This window comes from Gallus gallus, chromosome 1, assembly GCF_016699485.2.
Source record: "Gallus gallus isolate bGalGal1 chromosome 1, bGalGal1.mat.broiler.GRCg7b, whole genome shotgun sequence".
In the NCBI taxonomy this organism is placed as follows: domain Eukaryota; kingdom Metazoa; phylum Chordata; class Aves; order Galliformes; family Phasianidae; genus Gallus; species Gallus gallus.
The window spans coordinates 86583785-86600251 of NC_052532.1; the positions used below are offsets into that span (position 1 = coordinate 86583785).

The 16467-nt window shown below is 43.0% G+C and overlaps 1 long non-coding RNA gene across 4 annotated transcripts in view; it reads left to right on the forward strand.

Moving 5' to 3' along the window:
* Nucleotides 1-16467, forward strand: part of LOC101751304 — a 423708-nt gene that overhangs the window by 332035 nt on the left and 75206 nt on the right. For 3 of the 4 annotated variants that reach the window (XR_005842154.2, XR_006930981.1, XR_005842158.2), the window contains 2 exons: nt 6065-6239; nt 9608-9896. This is a non-coding gene — a long non-coding RNA (uncharacterized LOC101751304). The remainder of the gene's footprint in view (nt 1-6064; nt 6240-9607; nt 9897-16467) is intronic. The other variant, XR_006930988.1, reaches the window with a different exon arrangement.

The window sequence follows — 16467 nt, forward strand, 5'->3', positions numbered from 1 at the left end:
AGCCCTCATGGCAGCTGCAGCTGCTCATGAAGGGGGTGGAGGGACAGCACTGAACTCTGCTCTGTGACAGCAACAGAGCCCAAGGGAATGGCATGGAGCTGTGTCAGGGGAGGGGCAGCTGGGGGTTAGGGACAGGGTCTGCACCAGAGGGCAGTGGGCATGGAAGAGGATGCCCAGGGCTGTGGGGATGGCCCCAAGTGCTGGAGTTAAGGAACATTTGGATGCTGCTCTCAGACATGGGGTTTGGATTTTGGGTGGTGCTGTGTGGAACAGGGAGCTGGATTCTGTGATCCTTGTGTGTCCCTTCCAACTCAGAATAATCTATGTTTCTATGATTAAATACATGAAATGTAGTTTGCAAAATGATGGAACTACAATGAAAAGCAAAGTCAGCTCATGCAGGCCAACAGTAGCAGTTACAGCATTGTGTGATGCTCTTGGTTAGGTCAACTCTACTTGGTTTAAACAAGCAACTTGTGGGTGAAAGCTTCTTTTCTTATTCAGCACTTCAGTTGTCCATTTAATTTCAGTTTAGACATCTTCCTAAGTGCTGCTTTTGCTTGAAAATGTAACTCAGTGTTTGTTTCTACTCATAATATTTGATTCATAAAGAAAGTCAGTGGTGCTCTGTGATTCCACACTCCAGATCCAGTATTTCAAGCAAGCATAGCAGCCAGCAAGGTAATCCCAAGTGGATCTACTTGTTTCACCTCTGCATTTCTCTTCTCCTCCACTCAAATCCTCTCTTGCCAAACTGGCCAACTTTCAGATTTACTGCATGGTTGTGCAAAATCTTGGGCTGGCAGAAGGAAAGATGAAGGGAAGTGGGTGGCAGTATCTCTGTGACAGTGCTGCCTTATGCTGTCTCCAATTATTTCTGGAACTGTCCTGTTGATACAATGTATGGTGCTTAGGATGTTGAAAAAAATGGGATTTAACTATTTAAAACACTTCTCAAATTTATATCCATTATAACCTGTCATTTCACCCCCAATGTTACTTTTACAGTTTCAAAACTTGTTCTTGGCCAATTTCCAAATATTTATAGCCCTCATATAATACCTTTTTATAAGCATTCTTGCAAACTCTTGCACATGTGCTGAACTCTGCTACGTGAAGTAGTTAAGCAAATGAGTGTTAGCAACAGCCGAGCCCCAACATGAGAACTAGAACTTCAATCATCCTGACAGACCAAAGCACCTGCTGAAAGTTTCACAGACGTATGTGGATATCTGTGCTGGACTGAACCTTTACAAGGCAAAAAGAACAGGAGATAATGCAAGGCAGTGTGGAAAAAGTCCAGCATAAGACTGGGAGATTGCACAGAGCAACTTGGCAAATTAGTTTCTAGGGTGCCTAGTTACACAGCTGCTTCTCTTTTAATGGTCTAAAGTGAGATTCTCCTCTTTTGGCTCTTTGAGGCACTCAGAAAGCATCAGCTTCCCTTTCTCTGAAGCCTCTGGAGATTTTGAAAGTGACCTTCAGGACAATCAGATCTGTGAAACAGAGAAAAAGAATAGGTAAATTAAAAGCTTTTTTTTTTTTTTTTTCTTGTGCAGTTGTGACATTTCAAAATCAAAATGCTTTCAGCAGTCTTGGTAGCTGAAAAAATGTGAACATTTGGTCTGGGGAAGTTCTGAGGAAGGGCAGCTGCTGCTTCTTCTGTACCAGCTGAGGGGAGGAGCTGGGCTCTGGACTCTCTTTTGACAGCTCAGTGGTGAAGCTGCTGCTGCAAGCAGCACTGAAGCCTCAGATCTGGCTATGACTCCACAATTAGGTGGGCTCTGATATTTCCTGGTGAACAGGCCATGCTGTTCATTGCTGGCTGTGCTCATGACTGTTGATCTTGCTGTTGATCACTTTACCTGGCCAGATGTCCCTGAGCAACACCCTGCTGGGAGACACTGCAGCTCAGCCTGAGTATCCTGCAGAAGCATCCTGGTTGGCCTGCAGGTGTCTGGGCATTATTCACTGGTTTACTGCCGGGCTTCCCAGCTCAGACAAGCGAGATAGCAGCGCACCATCTCTGGGCTTCACTTTTCTGCTCTTTTACACATCCAAATCTTCTCCATCGATAATTACATATGACCTTCTCCCCTCTTCCTCTCCTGCAGCTTCTCAGTAATCCCCATCCCTCTCACCCTATGCCTTCACATCCTTGCCTGCAGCAGTCCTCTCTTCCCTGACTCCTCCTGGCTTCCCTCGTGGCCTCATCTGTGAGCACGGCTGTGCCCCAGGTGCAGGCTGGAAGCAGAGCAGGTAGCCCCAGCCAGGACGAGCTCTTCTTACCTGTCAGCCCATCAGACAAGCTGCCACTCAGCTGCCAGCGCACCATCTCCAGACCAGATGTTGTGCAGGCCTCATTTAATTTGATCTGAGTTGTGATGTAAGCTTTATTTTTGTGTCTATTTTTCAAGTGCTTCCCGTTCTTTCTGATTTTTTATTCTAAAGTTTCTATTTTAACCTTTAATCTACCAGAGACTATGCTGTACATACAATGAGCTCTGATGGCAACACTCTTAACACACTGTTTTCCCGACTATCCGAAAACATGCATGTTGCTCTTTCCTTTCTGCTAGTTTAATGTCAGTGTATAATGAATTTACAGCCTTTACTTTGAAAACGAAAGCAATTTCTGCAGATTTTCAAAAGCACCTTACTTTCAAAGAAGATAAAATCCCCCTTGGATCCACAGGGACCTGAAGAAATTTAGGTGAGAAAAGAGAATGAGCTACTTAAGGACAAAAGCCTTTGAGATGTGTGAATAACTTTGGACTTTTAGACTAACGGTGTCAGAGTGGTTTAGGTATTTAAAACCTGTGCCTTGCATCGTCTTCAATAATTCCAGCACATACATTTGATCCCACTAGGCATTCAGTTTTAGGTGCCATCCTTCGTTTTTAAACTCCTCAGTTGCAAGTGATCCCAGGATGCTTTTGAAAATGTTTTCCCTACTTATTTTCAGCCTGGTGTTTGAGGCAAGACAGTTCTTCTCCCTGGTTTGTGGCCTCCACAGATGTTTGAAATTTTTTAGTTGTAGGAGACTGACAAGACTGATAACAGCAGGTTCTAACCTAATTATTAAATGTTAACCTTTGGAAGCTAAATAATCTCTTCTGGTGTCATTAAAAATGCCCCAGGAGTCCTGGTATACCCTCCTCCCATTTGCAACACATCTGAGGAGAAAAATAGTGCTGTTCTTCTCACTCCAGCTGCAGACCAGACAGTCAGACAAGGAGTCTTTGTGCCATTAGCTCATTTCTTCTTTGTGTCCTGAGAGCACCATGCTGTCAGACAAACTCGCTGAACCATCTGCAGTTTACAGGGGACCAGAGGTCTAAGAGTGCAGGAGGGTGTATTGCAGAGCATGGTAAAGCAACCTACATTTGCCAACACTTACTACAGAAAATTGGGGCCATTTTCAGTCCTGTTACCAACAATCTCATACCAAGTGTTGTGCTGCATCCCTGAATGGTTGATCTGAGATCTATGAAGTGCTACTCCTACTTATGCAAGTGCTTGGTCTTTACGAGCCATTTATTTATGTGCCTATGTTCAAATTTGTATGTCTCACTCAGATATGAACATTTCAGCCTATTAACCCCCCCTGCTGCCCTCTATCCCCTCAAGATGATGTGTGTATAGACTGACATTTAATGATACATTCACCCAGAAGAACGGATGCAATGTCTGAAGCAGTTAAAGGAAGAGCGATTTTCATTTCTAATAGCAGTCAGGATATCGGGAATGGCTGACACATTCATCAGTTAAGTCAAACCGCTGAATTTTCGTGATGCAGTATGGAGTTCTATTACAGTCTCATTGATAGTGCTCAGTAATCTCTCAATGAAGTGTGCTGTATATGGTAACTGATGTGTGACCTTTCTTTAGTTAAAAAAATGAAATCCATGAACAGAAGCTGGCTGTTCTGGGCCACACACCAAGGCTTGTGACACAGCTCTATTATCTCTAATTTCCCTGAGATATTTAAAAGAGGAGATGCCTATGATTGCTAGGCAGTCATAGTTGTATTTTCTTCAGGAAGATGAGAATCACAGAATCACAGAATTGAAGGGGTTGGAAGGGACCTCAAGAGATCATCAAGTCCAACTCCCTGCTAAAGCAGGTTCCCTAAAAGAAGTTGCACAGGTAGGTGTCCAGACAGGTTCTTGAATGAAAGTCTATGAAAGAGACTTCACAACCTCTCATAACAACCTGTTCCAGTGTTCCATTACCCCTACTGTGAAAAAGTTCTTTCTCATGTTTATCATAGAATCATAGAATCACAGAACGGCATGGGTTGAAAAGGACCTCAGAGATAATCCAGATTCAACCCCTCTGCTATGTGCAGGGTCACCAACCACTAGACCATGTTGCCCAGAGCCACATTCAGCCTTGCCTTGAATGCCTCCAGGGATGGGGCATCCACAACCTCTCTAGGCAACCTGTTCCAGCATGTCACCACCCTCTGAGTGAAAATATATGGAACTTTCTGTGTTCAAGTTTTAGGCCATTGCTCCTTGTCCTGTCACTACACATCACCAAGAAGAGCCTGGCCTCATCCATTTGCCTCCCACCTCCTTTTAAATAAACATTAATCAGATCCCCCCTCGGTTTTCTTTTCCTCAGGCTGAACATACCCAGGTTATCCAGCCTTTCCTCATATAGGAGATGCTCCAGGCCCTTTATCATCTTTGTGACCCTTCACTGGACTCCTTCTAGGAGATCTCTGTTTTTTCAAACTAGAGAGCCCAGAACTGGACACAGTATTCTAAATGTGGCCTCACCAGGGCAGAGTAGAGGGGGAGGATCACCACCCTCAACCTGCTGGCCACACTCTTTTTAATGCACCCCCAGATACCATTCGCCTTCTTGGCCACAAGTGCACACTGCTGGCTCATGGCCAGCATGTTGTCCACCAGGACACCCAGGTCCCTCTCTGCAAAACTGCTCTCCAGCAGATCACTCCCTAACCTGTACTGATGCATGTGATTATTTCTTCCCAGGTGCAAGAGTCTACACTTCCTCTTGTTAAACTTCATCAAGCTCCTCCCTTCCCAACTCTCCAGTCAGTCCAGGACTTGTTGAATGGCAGCACAGCCTTCTGATGTATCAGCCACTCCCCTCAGCTTTCTATCAGCAGACTTGCAAAGGGTGGATTCTATCTCTTCATCCAGGTTGTTGAACAAGACTGGACCCAAGTATCCGACTAGTAAATGATTTGACTTCGAAAAATTCACTCTCTCCTTTATGTAGGCACCCCTTAACAGATTCATATCCTGCCTGCTGCAGCATCTTGATTTACACCAGCCTGCTTTCCCACCAGGCGATGGCATCATTCCACTCCTCCCACCACATAGATAGAAGCAAGGAGGTGGAGGAAAGCCACATTTTTCCAGAGCACTGTATGGGGCAGAGTGCAGGACACCATTAGCCAGGCCTCTGCTCTCGTGCTGCGGCTGGCCAGTTATTCTCATTCACCTTGCTTCTGCACTATGCTCATAAAGCATGCATCACCTGCTTCTGAATTGGCAGGGCGTATATTAGCCTTGACATGCTGCAAAGATTGGTTCACATTCCTTCACTGGAGTTTTCTCCTTGATGCTGTTTTTGTCAGAGATGGCTCTTGCCTGATTTTCACTCAAAAAGAGCATTGTAAACTTCAGACATCGTAGCTGAGGACTGTAACAGAAACATATTTGTTGACCAAATGTTCATAAGATTGGAAAAAGTACTGCAAAGTGTTGTTTGGCTGTCTGACAGAGAAACTGATCATTTTTTATTGTTGCAGCATAATTACCATATAAGGTTATTTTAAAGTTGTGTATTACATCTGACTTTCTATTTAAATAACAGAGATAGGGAGAGGAAAGCCAGAGGGTGGAGAGACAGCATCAAAGCTGTCTTTAACAATGTGTTTTATGGTGTTTCTTTTTGGTTTTGAGAGAGGAATCAACTAAGTTTCTTTTTAGGGAGAAGCAAGAAAATATCTCCTGAAATACCTAGAGCCAGGATCAAATTCTTTTCACAGGAATAGACACACCATTTTCCTTGTCTTCAACAGGAGCTGCTCATGTATCTGAAGACAGCCCCTAGGCTCTACAAGTTTGCTAACTTCCCAGCCAACAAGTGAATGTTTCTCTTCTCAGTTTTTATCATTCACTGCCTACTCCGGGTACATCCTCTGTTAATCCAGAAGCCTTAAGAGAAAGCATCACTCTCCTCAACCCCCTGATCATGTATGTAAAGGCAAGAAGTATTTACGATTTTTTTTTATGTGGAAGATTTTGATAAAGACATAAGCCATTTGCTGCCTACAGCTTTATTTGTCCCGTTTGCTTAGCTTACCTGAGAAGTACAGAACTCAAGAGCACGCAACTGTGATTTTGCTCCTGGGTCTGTCTGTACATGGGGGATCAGTATATTGGAGTTCTCAGCTCTGTAGCTCCCTTCCCCCTGCTCCTTTTACCTTCTAGCTCTCTGTTACCTATTCTTCATCACTAGGGACATCCACAGCCTTTATTTTTCAGTAAGATAGTGCCAATATGTTGTTTATCTCAGTCAGCAGCTTTAAGCCTTCTTTGATATCATGGGTTCCTCTCCCAGGACAGTTCTATGAAATGAAGGATGGAATCAAGAAACTGGGGACATTCTCTGTCACCCTGACACCTTCAACCAAACTGTAGACCCTCAAGATTGTCTGACATTAACAACACACACCAGAGGTTTGCCACTAGCCACCAATAAAAGTATCTGTGTTTTAATGGTGCTGCAGGGTTTGTCACCTCCTCTGCAACTGAGCCCACACTGAGGTGGTTTTACATGTGGACTGCTCCTCTGTCTATCACTCTTTCCAGGCCGTAAAGCAAAAACTGTTCTTTAAACACTCTGAATGGTAAGTTCTTCCCAATAGGCTACAGCCTCTGTCCTCCTTGAATTTGAGGGAGGAAAAAAGTAGTCCTCACAACTGTGAGTTAGGAGCTGTAAATCATGTATGAAACCACACCTAAATCTTAGAAATCAGTAAGGTTTAAGATGCACCTTTGCTTTCCCTATTATGTTTCATAAAATATTCCCTCCTCAACCTTATGCACATCTCAAACCCTATTCTGAGGTGTGAAATTCTTCCTGTGTACATGCAAGTTTCCTGGTTTGAATATCATGCAGCCCATAAGATCTGGAGGTGGTTAACTGTGTGGGTGCTGCTTCACTATATCTCTGAATATGAAATGTTCACTAATACCATATAACTTCATGTCTTGTATGAGTCTGTACAGCTGTGCGATTGAAGGCTCAGACTAGCTTGTCGGTCTCCCTGAAACGATGTGAGTTTCAGCGTGCTTTAGTACCTCTGAAACTTTGCCATCATTTCCTAGGTGGGGAATCCTTTCAGCTTCTCTTGCTACCCATATGACACTAAAATAAACAGTCAATTGGAAACACACAAAGTAAATCTTAAGCTTTAAAGTTACAATTCTTTACTTATTTTTTAAGTGAACATTTGAATTTTATCATAAGTGATGTGAATTTTTGCCAATTTCTTGTTCATATTCATAAGGTATAAAGTCTGAGCAATACATGAAAAATGTAAGTGTTCTTGTAGCTAGAAACTGCAAGTAGACAGTTATAGATCAGAATATGACTAAGAATCCCAGCAGAGTGTTCCTGCATTGTATTAACTCAGCTGTTAAGTTACTTCTAGTGGAAGATGCTGCAAACTGAAGTTTTCACTTTTTCTGAACAAACAGACACAACACAGTCAATGACAAAATAAGCCTCCTACTGATTTTTCTTTCAGGCTGTCTTCACTAGCTGTAAAAAATTAAATAGACGTGGAGCTGAAAATCTCATTGGCCCATCAAGGCACTCTCCTACCATTTGTGACAGTAGTGTCAATTTTGTTTTTGGATCAAAAAAGCTGGAGAAAACTTTTCTTGCATATTGGTATATAAACACCTACTATGAACACCCAGCAGTGGCCCATCTGCCAAAACCATAATGAGAGCCTGGTCATGCCTGGCATGTTTAATAAGCATATACTGTTTTTGCAGTGAAGATTTTTGTCAAGGATGATGGCAGATCTCAAATAAAATATAGAACTGGAAAGATCCCACTCCAAATATTTTAGTATTTGCTACAGAGCAATTGGCATTCTTCTGTGGTCTCCAGTAGCAGCTAGCATCAGTGTCTCCACCGAAAATTACAGCACGTACAAAAATAGATAATTACACAAACTAATGCCTTTGAGAGAAGTTTATTTCTAACCCAGGCAAGCAGGAAGTTGCTTTAGGGCCTAAATCAGGAACACTATTATTCTTTAGAAAGTCATCCCCTGAGTAAGACGACAGTGGGTATTTTTATTATTCTGAGATATGACTAATTCCTTTCTGTATTCTTCTTTGCCTCAGTCTTGTTGAGGTCAGCAAATATACAAATTTTGCCTTTTATCAGTCTGACATTTATTACTTTTTTTATTTCCTCGGGTATCTCCTTGTTCTTCTATTACAAGTTGATAGAGCAAAAAAAAAGGAGTTCATGACCTGTGTGGAATCATTCAGAATTCTGAAGGCTCCTATCTTCATGGCTGCAAGGACGAATAAATACCTATTTAAAAATATTTATTTTTCATTGACTTAATATAGATATTACACAGAACAGTGATTCTGGTGAAAAGTGGGTATCAGCTAGAAACAGCTCAGTGAGTTTCTTGCTCAGTTAGTTTACGTGAATACTTCCTGCAAGAGCCTTATCAGTGTCATTTCTCTGAACAAGGCCTATTTTCGCTTGCACTTCATTTTAGAGGAGCAGGAAAGAGATGTCCTTTGGTTCCTGTCCATCCATGCACTTCACACATTGTCAGATGTTTTTTTTCTGGAAGTACTTTTTCAAAAGACACACCCTCAGTCATTCCATTTGCCCCTTTCTCTGAAGTATGACACCCTTAGAAGAAATCTAAGATAGCTTCAGAAATGTTAGGGGATTCCTACTTGAAAAAGATAGTAAGGCGTATTCTGCAGAGATAATATATCCCTTCATATGGGCACAGATTGAGCCTTGTAAAGCTACCTATTTTCTGCCCAAGCTTGGGTTTTAAATTTCTCTCAGCTTTGTTGAGAACCATTTACTCATCTGTCTCACACGCACACAAGGAAAAACCCATACATTTGGTGCCTACCAATGCGAATGACTTTTAGAAGCAGATGTCTTGTGAGTGCAATGAAATATTCACTAGACATCTCAAGCTCCTCTCCAAATATAAATATCTGTCTGTAAATCGTTACCAGAGGGAGATGAGGCACAAATCAAAATTCATAAAGATCTTATTTAAAAGAAAAAAAAGATCTCTTTATAGGCCTATAACAAAAGGCATTTGAATGACTTATGTAGTAGATTAGGGGAGTTATTTCTTCTCAGAAAGGACCCTATACTGGGACATCTCAGTTTTACTGGAGGGGATTGAAGTGAGAAGATTTTACAAGGAGAAAAGGGTGGGACCAGGGTACTTTGCAGTGGGAAATGAGCTTTGTGGTGGTGGACTGGGAAGATAGGAGAGCTCAAGTTATCAAAATGGTGAAAAATGCTTTTTTTTTTTTTTTTTTTTTTCTAGGGAAATCTAAGCTGTGTGTATGGGTTTATATGTTGCATTTAGGGGAACGTGTGTGACCCAGAGTTATCAAGGGATGCACTGAATGTTGATCTCAGAAGGCCCAGATTAGCTTGAGGTCCCCTGGATTTCCTCTGCTTCTCTCTACAACAGAAGGAGCATAGGATGAGAAGATGTGGTGCTGGCGGCAAGATAACATATAGCAAAGAGTTTCCAGGCTTCAGTCAACTGAGGACAGCCCAAAAAATTATGCTGTATATCAGTGGGGACAGATCTGCTCTCCCGCTCTCAGGTAAGAATAATTCCACCATGTTTTCACAAATCCAGCCCCTGAATCATTGAATCATAGAATAGGTTGGGTTAGAAGGGACCTCAAGGATCATGACATTCCAAACTCCCTGCCACAGGCAGGTTGCCAACAGCTAGATCAAGTTCTAGATCAGGTTGACCAAGGTCCCATCCAACCTGGCTTTGAATACCTCCAGGGATGGGCCATCCACAACCTCCCTGGGCAGCCTGTTCCAGCATCTCACAATTCTCACAGTGAAAAACTTCCCCTTGACATCTAATCTAAATCTTCCCTCCTTTAATTTAAAATCATTCTGCCTTGTCCTATCACTATCTACCTGTGTAAAAAGTTGATTTGATAGCTAAAATGTTTACCCATGTAAAAAGTTGGTTATAGTGGGTGCTGTCCAGTGTGTAAGGCAAAAAAATCTATCGGGTATTTTCTTCTTGCTTGAGTTTTGAGAGAGAATTCTAAGAATTTATCCTCAGTTAATTATACTCTTCCCTTTCTCAGATAATTATGGAATCATCAAGGTTGGAAAAGACTTCAAAGGTCACCTAGTCCAACTGTCCACATACCACCAGTATTTCCCCTCTAAACCATGCCCATCAGTAAAACATCTAAACATTTCTTGAACACCTCCAGGGACGGTGACTCCACCACATCCCTGGGCAGTCTATTTCAATGTATCACCACTCATTCATAGAAGACATTTTTCCTAATATCCAACTTGAACCTCCCCTGGCACAACTCAAGGCCATTCCCTCTCATCCTCTTGCTAGTTATGCTGGAGGACAACCTCCACCACAGCCTTCTTGCAGAGAGCTATAACGTCTCCTCTGAGCCTCCTCCAGACTAAACAATCCCAGTACTCTCAGCTGCTGCTCCCCATAAGACTCTTGGTCCAGATCCCTCACCAGCTTCATTGCCCTTCTCAACACATTCCAGGGCTTCATTGTCCTTGTAGTGAGGGACCCAAAACTGAACACAGTACTTGAGGTGTGCCCTCACCAGAGATGAGTACAGGGGAACAATCAACTCCCTGCTCCTTCTGGCAACACAATTTCTTATACAAGCCAGGATGCCAATGGCTTTCTTGGCCACCTGGACACACTGCTGGCTCATGTTCAGCCAACCATTGGCCAATAACCCACGGTTGATTTCTTCCACACAGTCTTCTAGCCACTCTGCCCCAAGCCTATAGTGTTGCATGGGGTTGTTGTGGCCGAAGCACAGGACTTGATACATGGTCTTAGAATCATAGAATTGCTCAGGTTGGAAAAGACCTTAAAGATCATCAAGTCCAACCACAACCACCGCAACCGTCTTGTTGGACTTCATCCCACTGGCCTCAGACCCACAATCCACCATGTCCAGATCCCTCTGAAGAGCCTTCCTACAGTCAAATAGATCACCACTTCCTCTCAGCTTGGTGTCATCTGCAAACCTTCTGCAGGTGCACTCAATCCACTCATGAAGGTCACCAGTAAAGACATTAAACAGGACAGGCCCCAGTACTAACGTGGGGAACACCACTCATGAGCAGTCACCAGCTGGATTTAACTCCATTCACCATCACACTCTGGGCCTGGTCCTCCAGCCAGTTCTTTACCCAGCAAAGAGTGTACTTGTCCAAGCCATGAGCTGCCAGCTTCCCTAGAAGAATACTGTGGGAGACAGGCTTTGCTGAAGTCTAAGTAGACTACATCAGCAGCCTTTCCATTGTCCACAAGGTGGGTCGCTCGATCACAGAAGGAGACCGGGTTGGTCAAGCAGGATCTGCCTTTCATGAACTCGTGTTACTGGGTCTGATCCCCTGGTTGTCCCACACGTGGTGCATGAGTCATCACTCAAGATGATCTGTTCCATAACCTTTACTGGCACTGAGGTCAGGCTGACAGGCCTGTAGTTCCCCAGATCTTCCTAATGGCCCTTCTTGTAAATGAAAGTCAAATTAGCAACCCTTCAATCCTCTGGGACCTCTCTGGTTATCGGGAACACTGAGAGACGGTGGAGAATGGTTTGGGAATTACCTCCACCAGCTCTCTTAGCAACCTCAGATGGATCCCATCTTGCCCCATGGACTTGTGGCAGTCCAGGTGGAGTAGTAACTGTTTCCACCTGATTTGTGGGGGTTTATTCTATTCCCTGTGCCAGAGTCAGGAGGTAGAATACCAAGAGGAAAATTGGTCTGACTTTCAATGATGATGTAAAGAAGATACTGTGAAAACCTCAGCCTTTTCCTTATCCTCAGTGGTCACGTTCCCCACCACATCCAGTAAAGGCTGGAGATTCTCCTTAGCCCTCCCTTCTCTTAATGTTAAAAAATGTTTTTTGCTCACTTTTACCACCGTGTAGAAAGGGCTTTTCCCTTTCTAATTTCCTCCCTGCATATTCTAACAGTTTCTTTGAACTCTCCCCATGTTGTCTGTCCCTTCTTCCACAGGAGGTAGACTCCCTTTTTCTCCTGGAGCCTCAGAAAAAGTTCCCTCTTCACCCACGCCAGACTTCTTCCCTGCCAGCTCATCTTACGGCACAGGGAACAACCTGCTACTGTGCCTTTAAGACTTCCTTCTTGAAAAATGTCCAGCCTTCTGGGACCCCTTTATCCTTCAGGAATGAGTCCCAAGGGATGTCTGTTTCCTTCCTTTTGTAATACAGACACGTTCAGTGCATATCTTTTGAAGGTAGAATTATCTGGGCAGTGCTGTAAGCGTGGTTCTTTCTGGTGCAAAACAAGAAAGCATCCTTACTTCTGAGCATCACAGTTGATGGATTTTTGCTGCAGTATGAGATAACTACATTCTTGCCTTTGCCGTTGAAATTGTTTGCACTATTCAACTCTACTCAAATGTGAAGCTTAAGCGAACAACTGTATAGTGTACAAAACAGAAGGTTTTTTACCCATATTGAAAGCATCGGAAGCAAAGTTAAACTTCCTTGCCTTTTGGGACTTGATGGTTCAAGCCTGACTCAATGGATGTGTCAAAGCTGAGGGATATGAAAGATCTCCTCAACTCTTACCTATACTGTGCATCCTGGCTATATCCTGCTAGTGTTGTGGTCAGCTGAGTGTATAACATGCACCTCTAATGTTCTGGTTTACTCTGGAGGGGAGCTTTGGTGTGTGGATGGTCAGAGAGCTGTGATGCAGATATCTCACTGTCAGGATGTCCAAAGAAGCCAGACTGCCATAGTGCTGTCAAGCTAACTTGTCCTGTGTACTCTCCTATAGGTAGAGGGGCTGCACTTACAAATTTCAGCTCCCATTCACCGCTTCTCTGCAGATCTGTCATAGAAAATGCATCCACAGGGATCAAGTGGGAAAATATCATTGACATTTTGAATCAATTATGATGCCTCAGTCAGTATCAGCATCCATTACTCTAGGCATTTGTACATAAGAAAACCTTTCCATGTAGACTATGAGTACACAGCAGGACTTTTCTTGTGGCATGGGAAAGTAGATATATAGTTAAGGTTTCTGGCTGCAGAGAGAGGACAATTTTAAGCTGTCTGCAGCCTCATCAAAAGACATCTCCCCACAGCTGACAGATCTCTAGGTGGATGCCTGATTGCTTTAGAGGGTGAGTCAAAAGCAACTTTGGTTTTGATGACAAATTCTTTCTTTCTCAGCAGGCTAGAAAAGTTGAGTCAACCTATTCCAAAGGTTAAAAACAGTTCAGGTCAATGTTAAATAATTAGGAACCCAAATTCCAGTGAAAAATCTCTAGAAGACAAAGATCTGCTTACTTTCCTCCTGGTCTTTACATTGATTACAGTGGCCTTCGATTAAAGTTCCAAGTAAATTTTATGCAAACACTGAGTAAATACTTGCACAGCAAAAAGTTAAGATCTGGTAACTCAAAATGATGATTTTGTTTTTCTTTGTATGAGAAAGAAACACTAGCTTCCCCAAAAGACACCTCTGGCTTGAGCTCTGGCGTGGAGGGTCTGGCTGCAGAAGGTGCAAACCCTCGCAGGTCAAACTGCTACATCTCCTACCTACCCACAAGAAACTGGTGGATTTTTTGCGTGTTCTTTTTCTTAGGCAGGTTAGTTTTAGCTATATCTCTGCATACAGGTGCTCACTGCAGCAGCAAATGCCAAGTAGCTTTCAACCTGGTTCTTTTTGGCGCCAGTAATAGTAGCCTTGCTGATGGACACATCAGCTGGTGTGAATACCTTATCACCCTGGCTTGGCTTTTGCAGCCCATGTTAAACTCATTGTGTACAACCTTCATTATTCTCAGTCAGCTCAGGCTAAATCTACACAATAGTTAATATTACTGCCAGATGCAGTCTAGGTATATCCCAAGGTTTCCAAACATATGCCAACCTTTATTCTTTGTGCTTGTTCCCTGGCAGTATTTCACTGTAAAAGGGTAATGGTTCCATCCTCACCCCTCCCTTTTTATACAATCTTTTCTTCAGTCATACTAATCTCCAAAGGCTCTGGATCTAAAGAGCAGCCTCATTGATTTACCACCTAGATCAAGATAGAGGGGAAAAAAAGGATGGAAACAAATGTAGATTAGGTTGAACAGCTATGTGAAGGATGCATAAATAGTTAACATTAAAATGTGAAGAGCAAGTTAATGACATCATGTCAGAGTCACCTGGTGGTAGAGCTAGAAAGGTTAAAAATGAATACTCACTGAGTATAGCCTGTTTCATGTTGGTCTTGCATGAGTCATGAAGCTTGCCTTTTGCAGAGATCTGAAAACCTCGAGCATGCTCACAACCATTGCAAAGCACAACAGTAATATCTGGGCTGCAGAAGGGATCAGGTATCCCCAAAAGCTTTTCCTGCTCCTCTGATGATTTAGTACCTGACAGCCACTTGCTTAAGCACTGGTGACTTTGGGATGGATAACCAGATATGGGCTGTTTGTCTGGGGAGACAGAGAAAAAGCAGGAGGGATTTGCCTGTGTACAGTGCTCCTTGTTTTTTCACCATCTCAGCATTTGGGTTATATGGTATTTATAGACACTGCTTCAACCAAGGGGAATGATAAAAGGAAAATAAAAACATAATTCAAGAATCAGAGCTAGTGTACAACCAGCCAGCACAAACATTCATCAAGAGCTGTGTCTGAGGAAGAGAAGACCAACTCCTCAAGCAAAATGGCTCCTGTACCTTACACTAGTGACAGAAAGTAAGGGACAGACCCTAAATAGAAATGATACATGACTTATTATGCTTCAAAATAAAGTTTGTTCAGGTTGATGTTCGCCTAGCCCTCAGTCTTTTCCAGCAGAAAGGTGCACACACATACACACACACACACACACACAAACACACACACACACACACACACACACACACTTTGCTCCAAAAGTAATGCCTCCTGTTTATTTCCATGGAAACTACAAGAGCTATAAAGAGCACAAAAACACTATTTGATAGAGAGAATTCTTGTCTTACACATTGCCATCACAACTTCTGAAACACACTACCCACCACTTCTCAGTACTCACATCCACTGTTTGGTCTCCATAAGCGCTCAGCGAGTGTCCATGAATATCAGCTGGTGCCCTTTTTTCTGCATGGAGGCATTCACTTCCACACCATTGCTTCTTATGCACTCCCATGTCAGATACCATTTTGTCACATTGCCCCTCTTCTGCCATCTGTCACATGGCACCAGAATGAAAGAAAATATTGGTGGGAAGATTCCACCTCTACTGCCATCCTACCAACATTCGCCTCTGGGCTGACATAATAACATAGGAGGCATTATTTTTGGAGCAGTCCTCATGTGTGTTTATATCTCTATATATATAGATATATGTATATATAGATATGTATATACACACATATTTTCTTGGCTTTGAAAGGAATGATTGCACCAGATTTCGTCGCAGTCCTTTTGTGGCTTTAGTTGAAGCTGAGCAGATAAATACTGTTATCAGGGTCTTTGGGGGCTCTGTCTAAACTGTTTAAACATATTTGTTCGAAATAAAAATGCGAGCTGGAAGCGAGCCAGGTTTTCCTCATCGTCCTCCACTTGCTTTCTGCCCCCCAGGAGATGCCATGGATATATACATGCTGCCACATGGGCTTGTCGTCCCTGAATTTTGATTGCCTCAGGAGCTGGGCTACTGTTAGGGAGAGAGACTGGAACTTGAGCTAATCTCACAGTGGTTTTACTTTTTACGGCTACTATATTTATTCAAACTTTTCCTTCCCTTTCCTAATTGCATGGCAACATAAGCCCATATGTACCAGGAGGTGTGCGTACATTGCCTTCAGAGACAATTTGCATAGCTTCTGTTTCCTGTCATTTGCCTTACCTGTACACTAGGTATAAATTCCTGCTGCAGGTCTGCTCAATTACTGTTGAAGGGTCACTGAGCAGGTAGAGGGAGGAGGAGAAGGCCATCAATAAAAATAATAATAATACAGAAGAACTTTTGATGCTCTCTGCAAATCAGTGATATTGTTCTTTTGGATGTCAAATGAGAATATGTGACTGATTACAAGGTAAGCTTAGAAAGCAGCTGAAAGTCAAACAGAAATGTCTTAACTACTTCCTCATCAGCTGAAAGCATCACCGAGGCTATTGTTGCC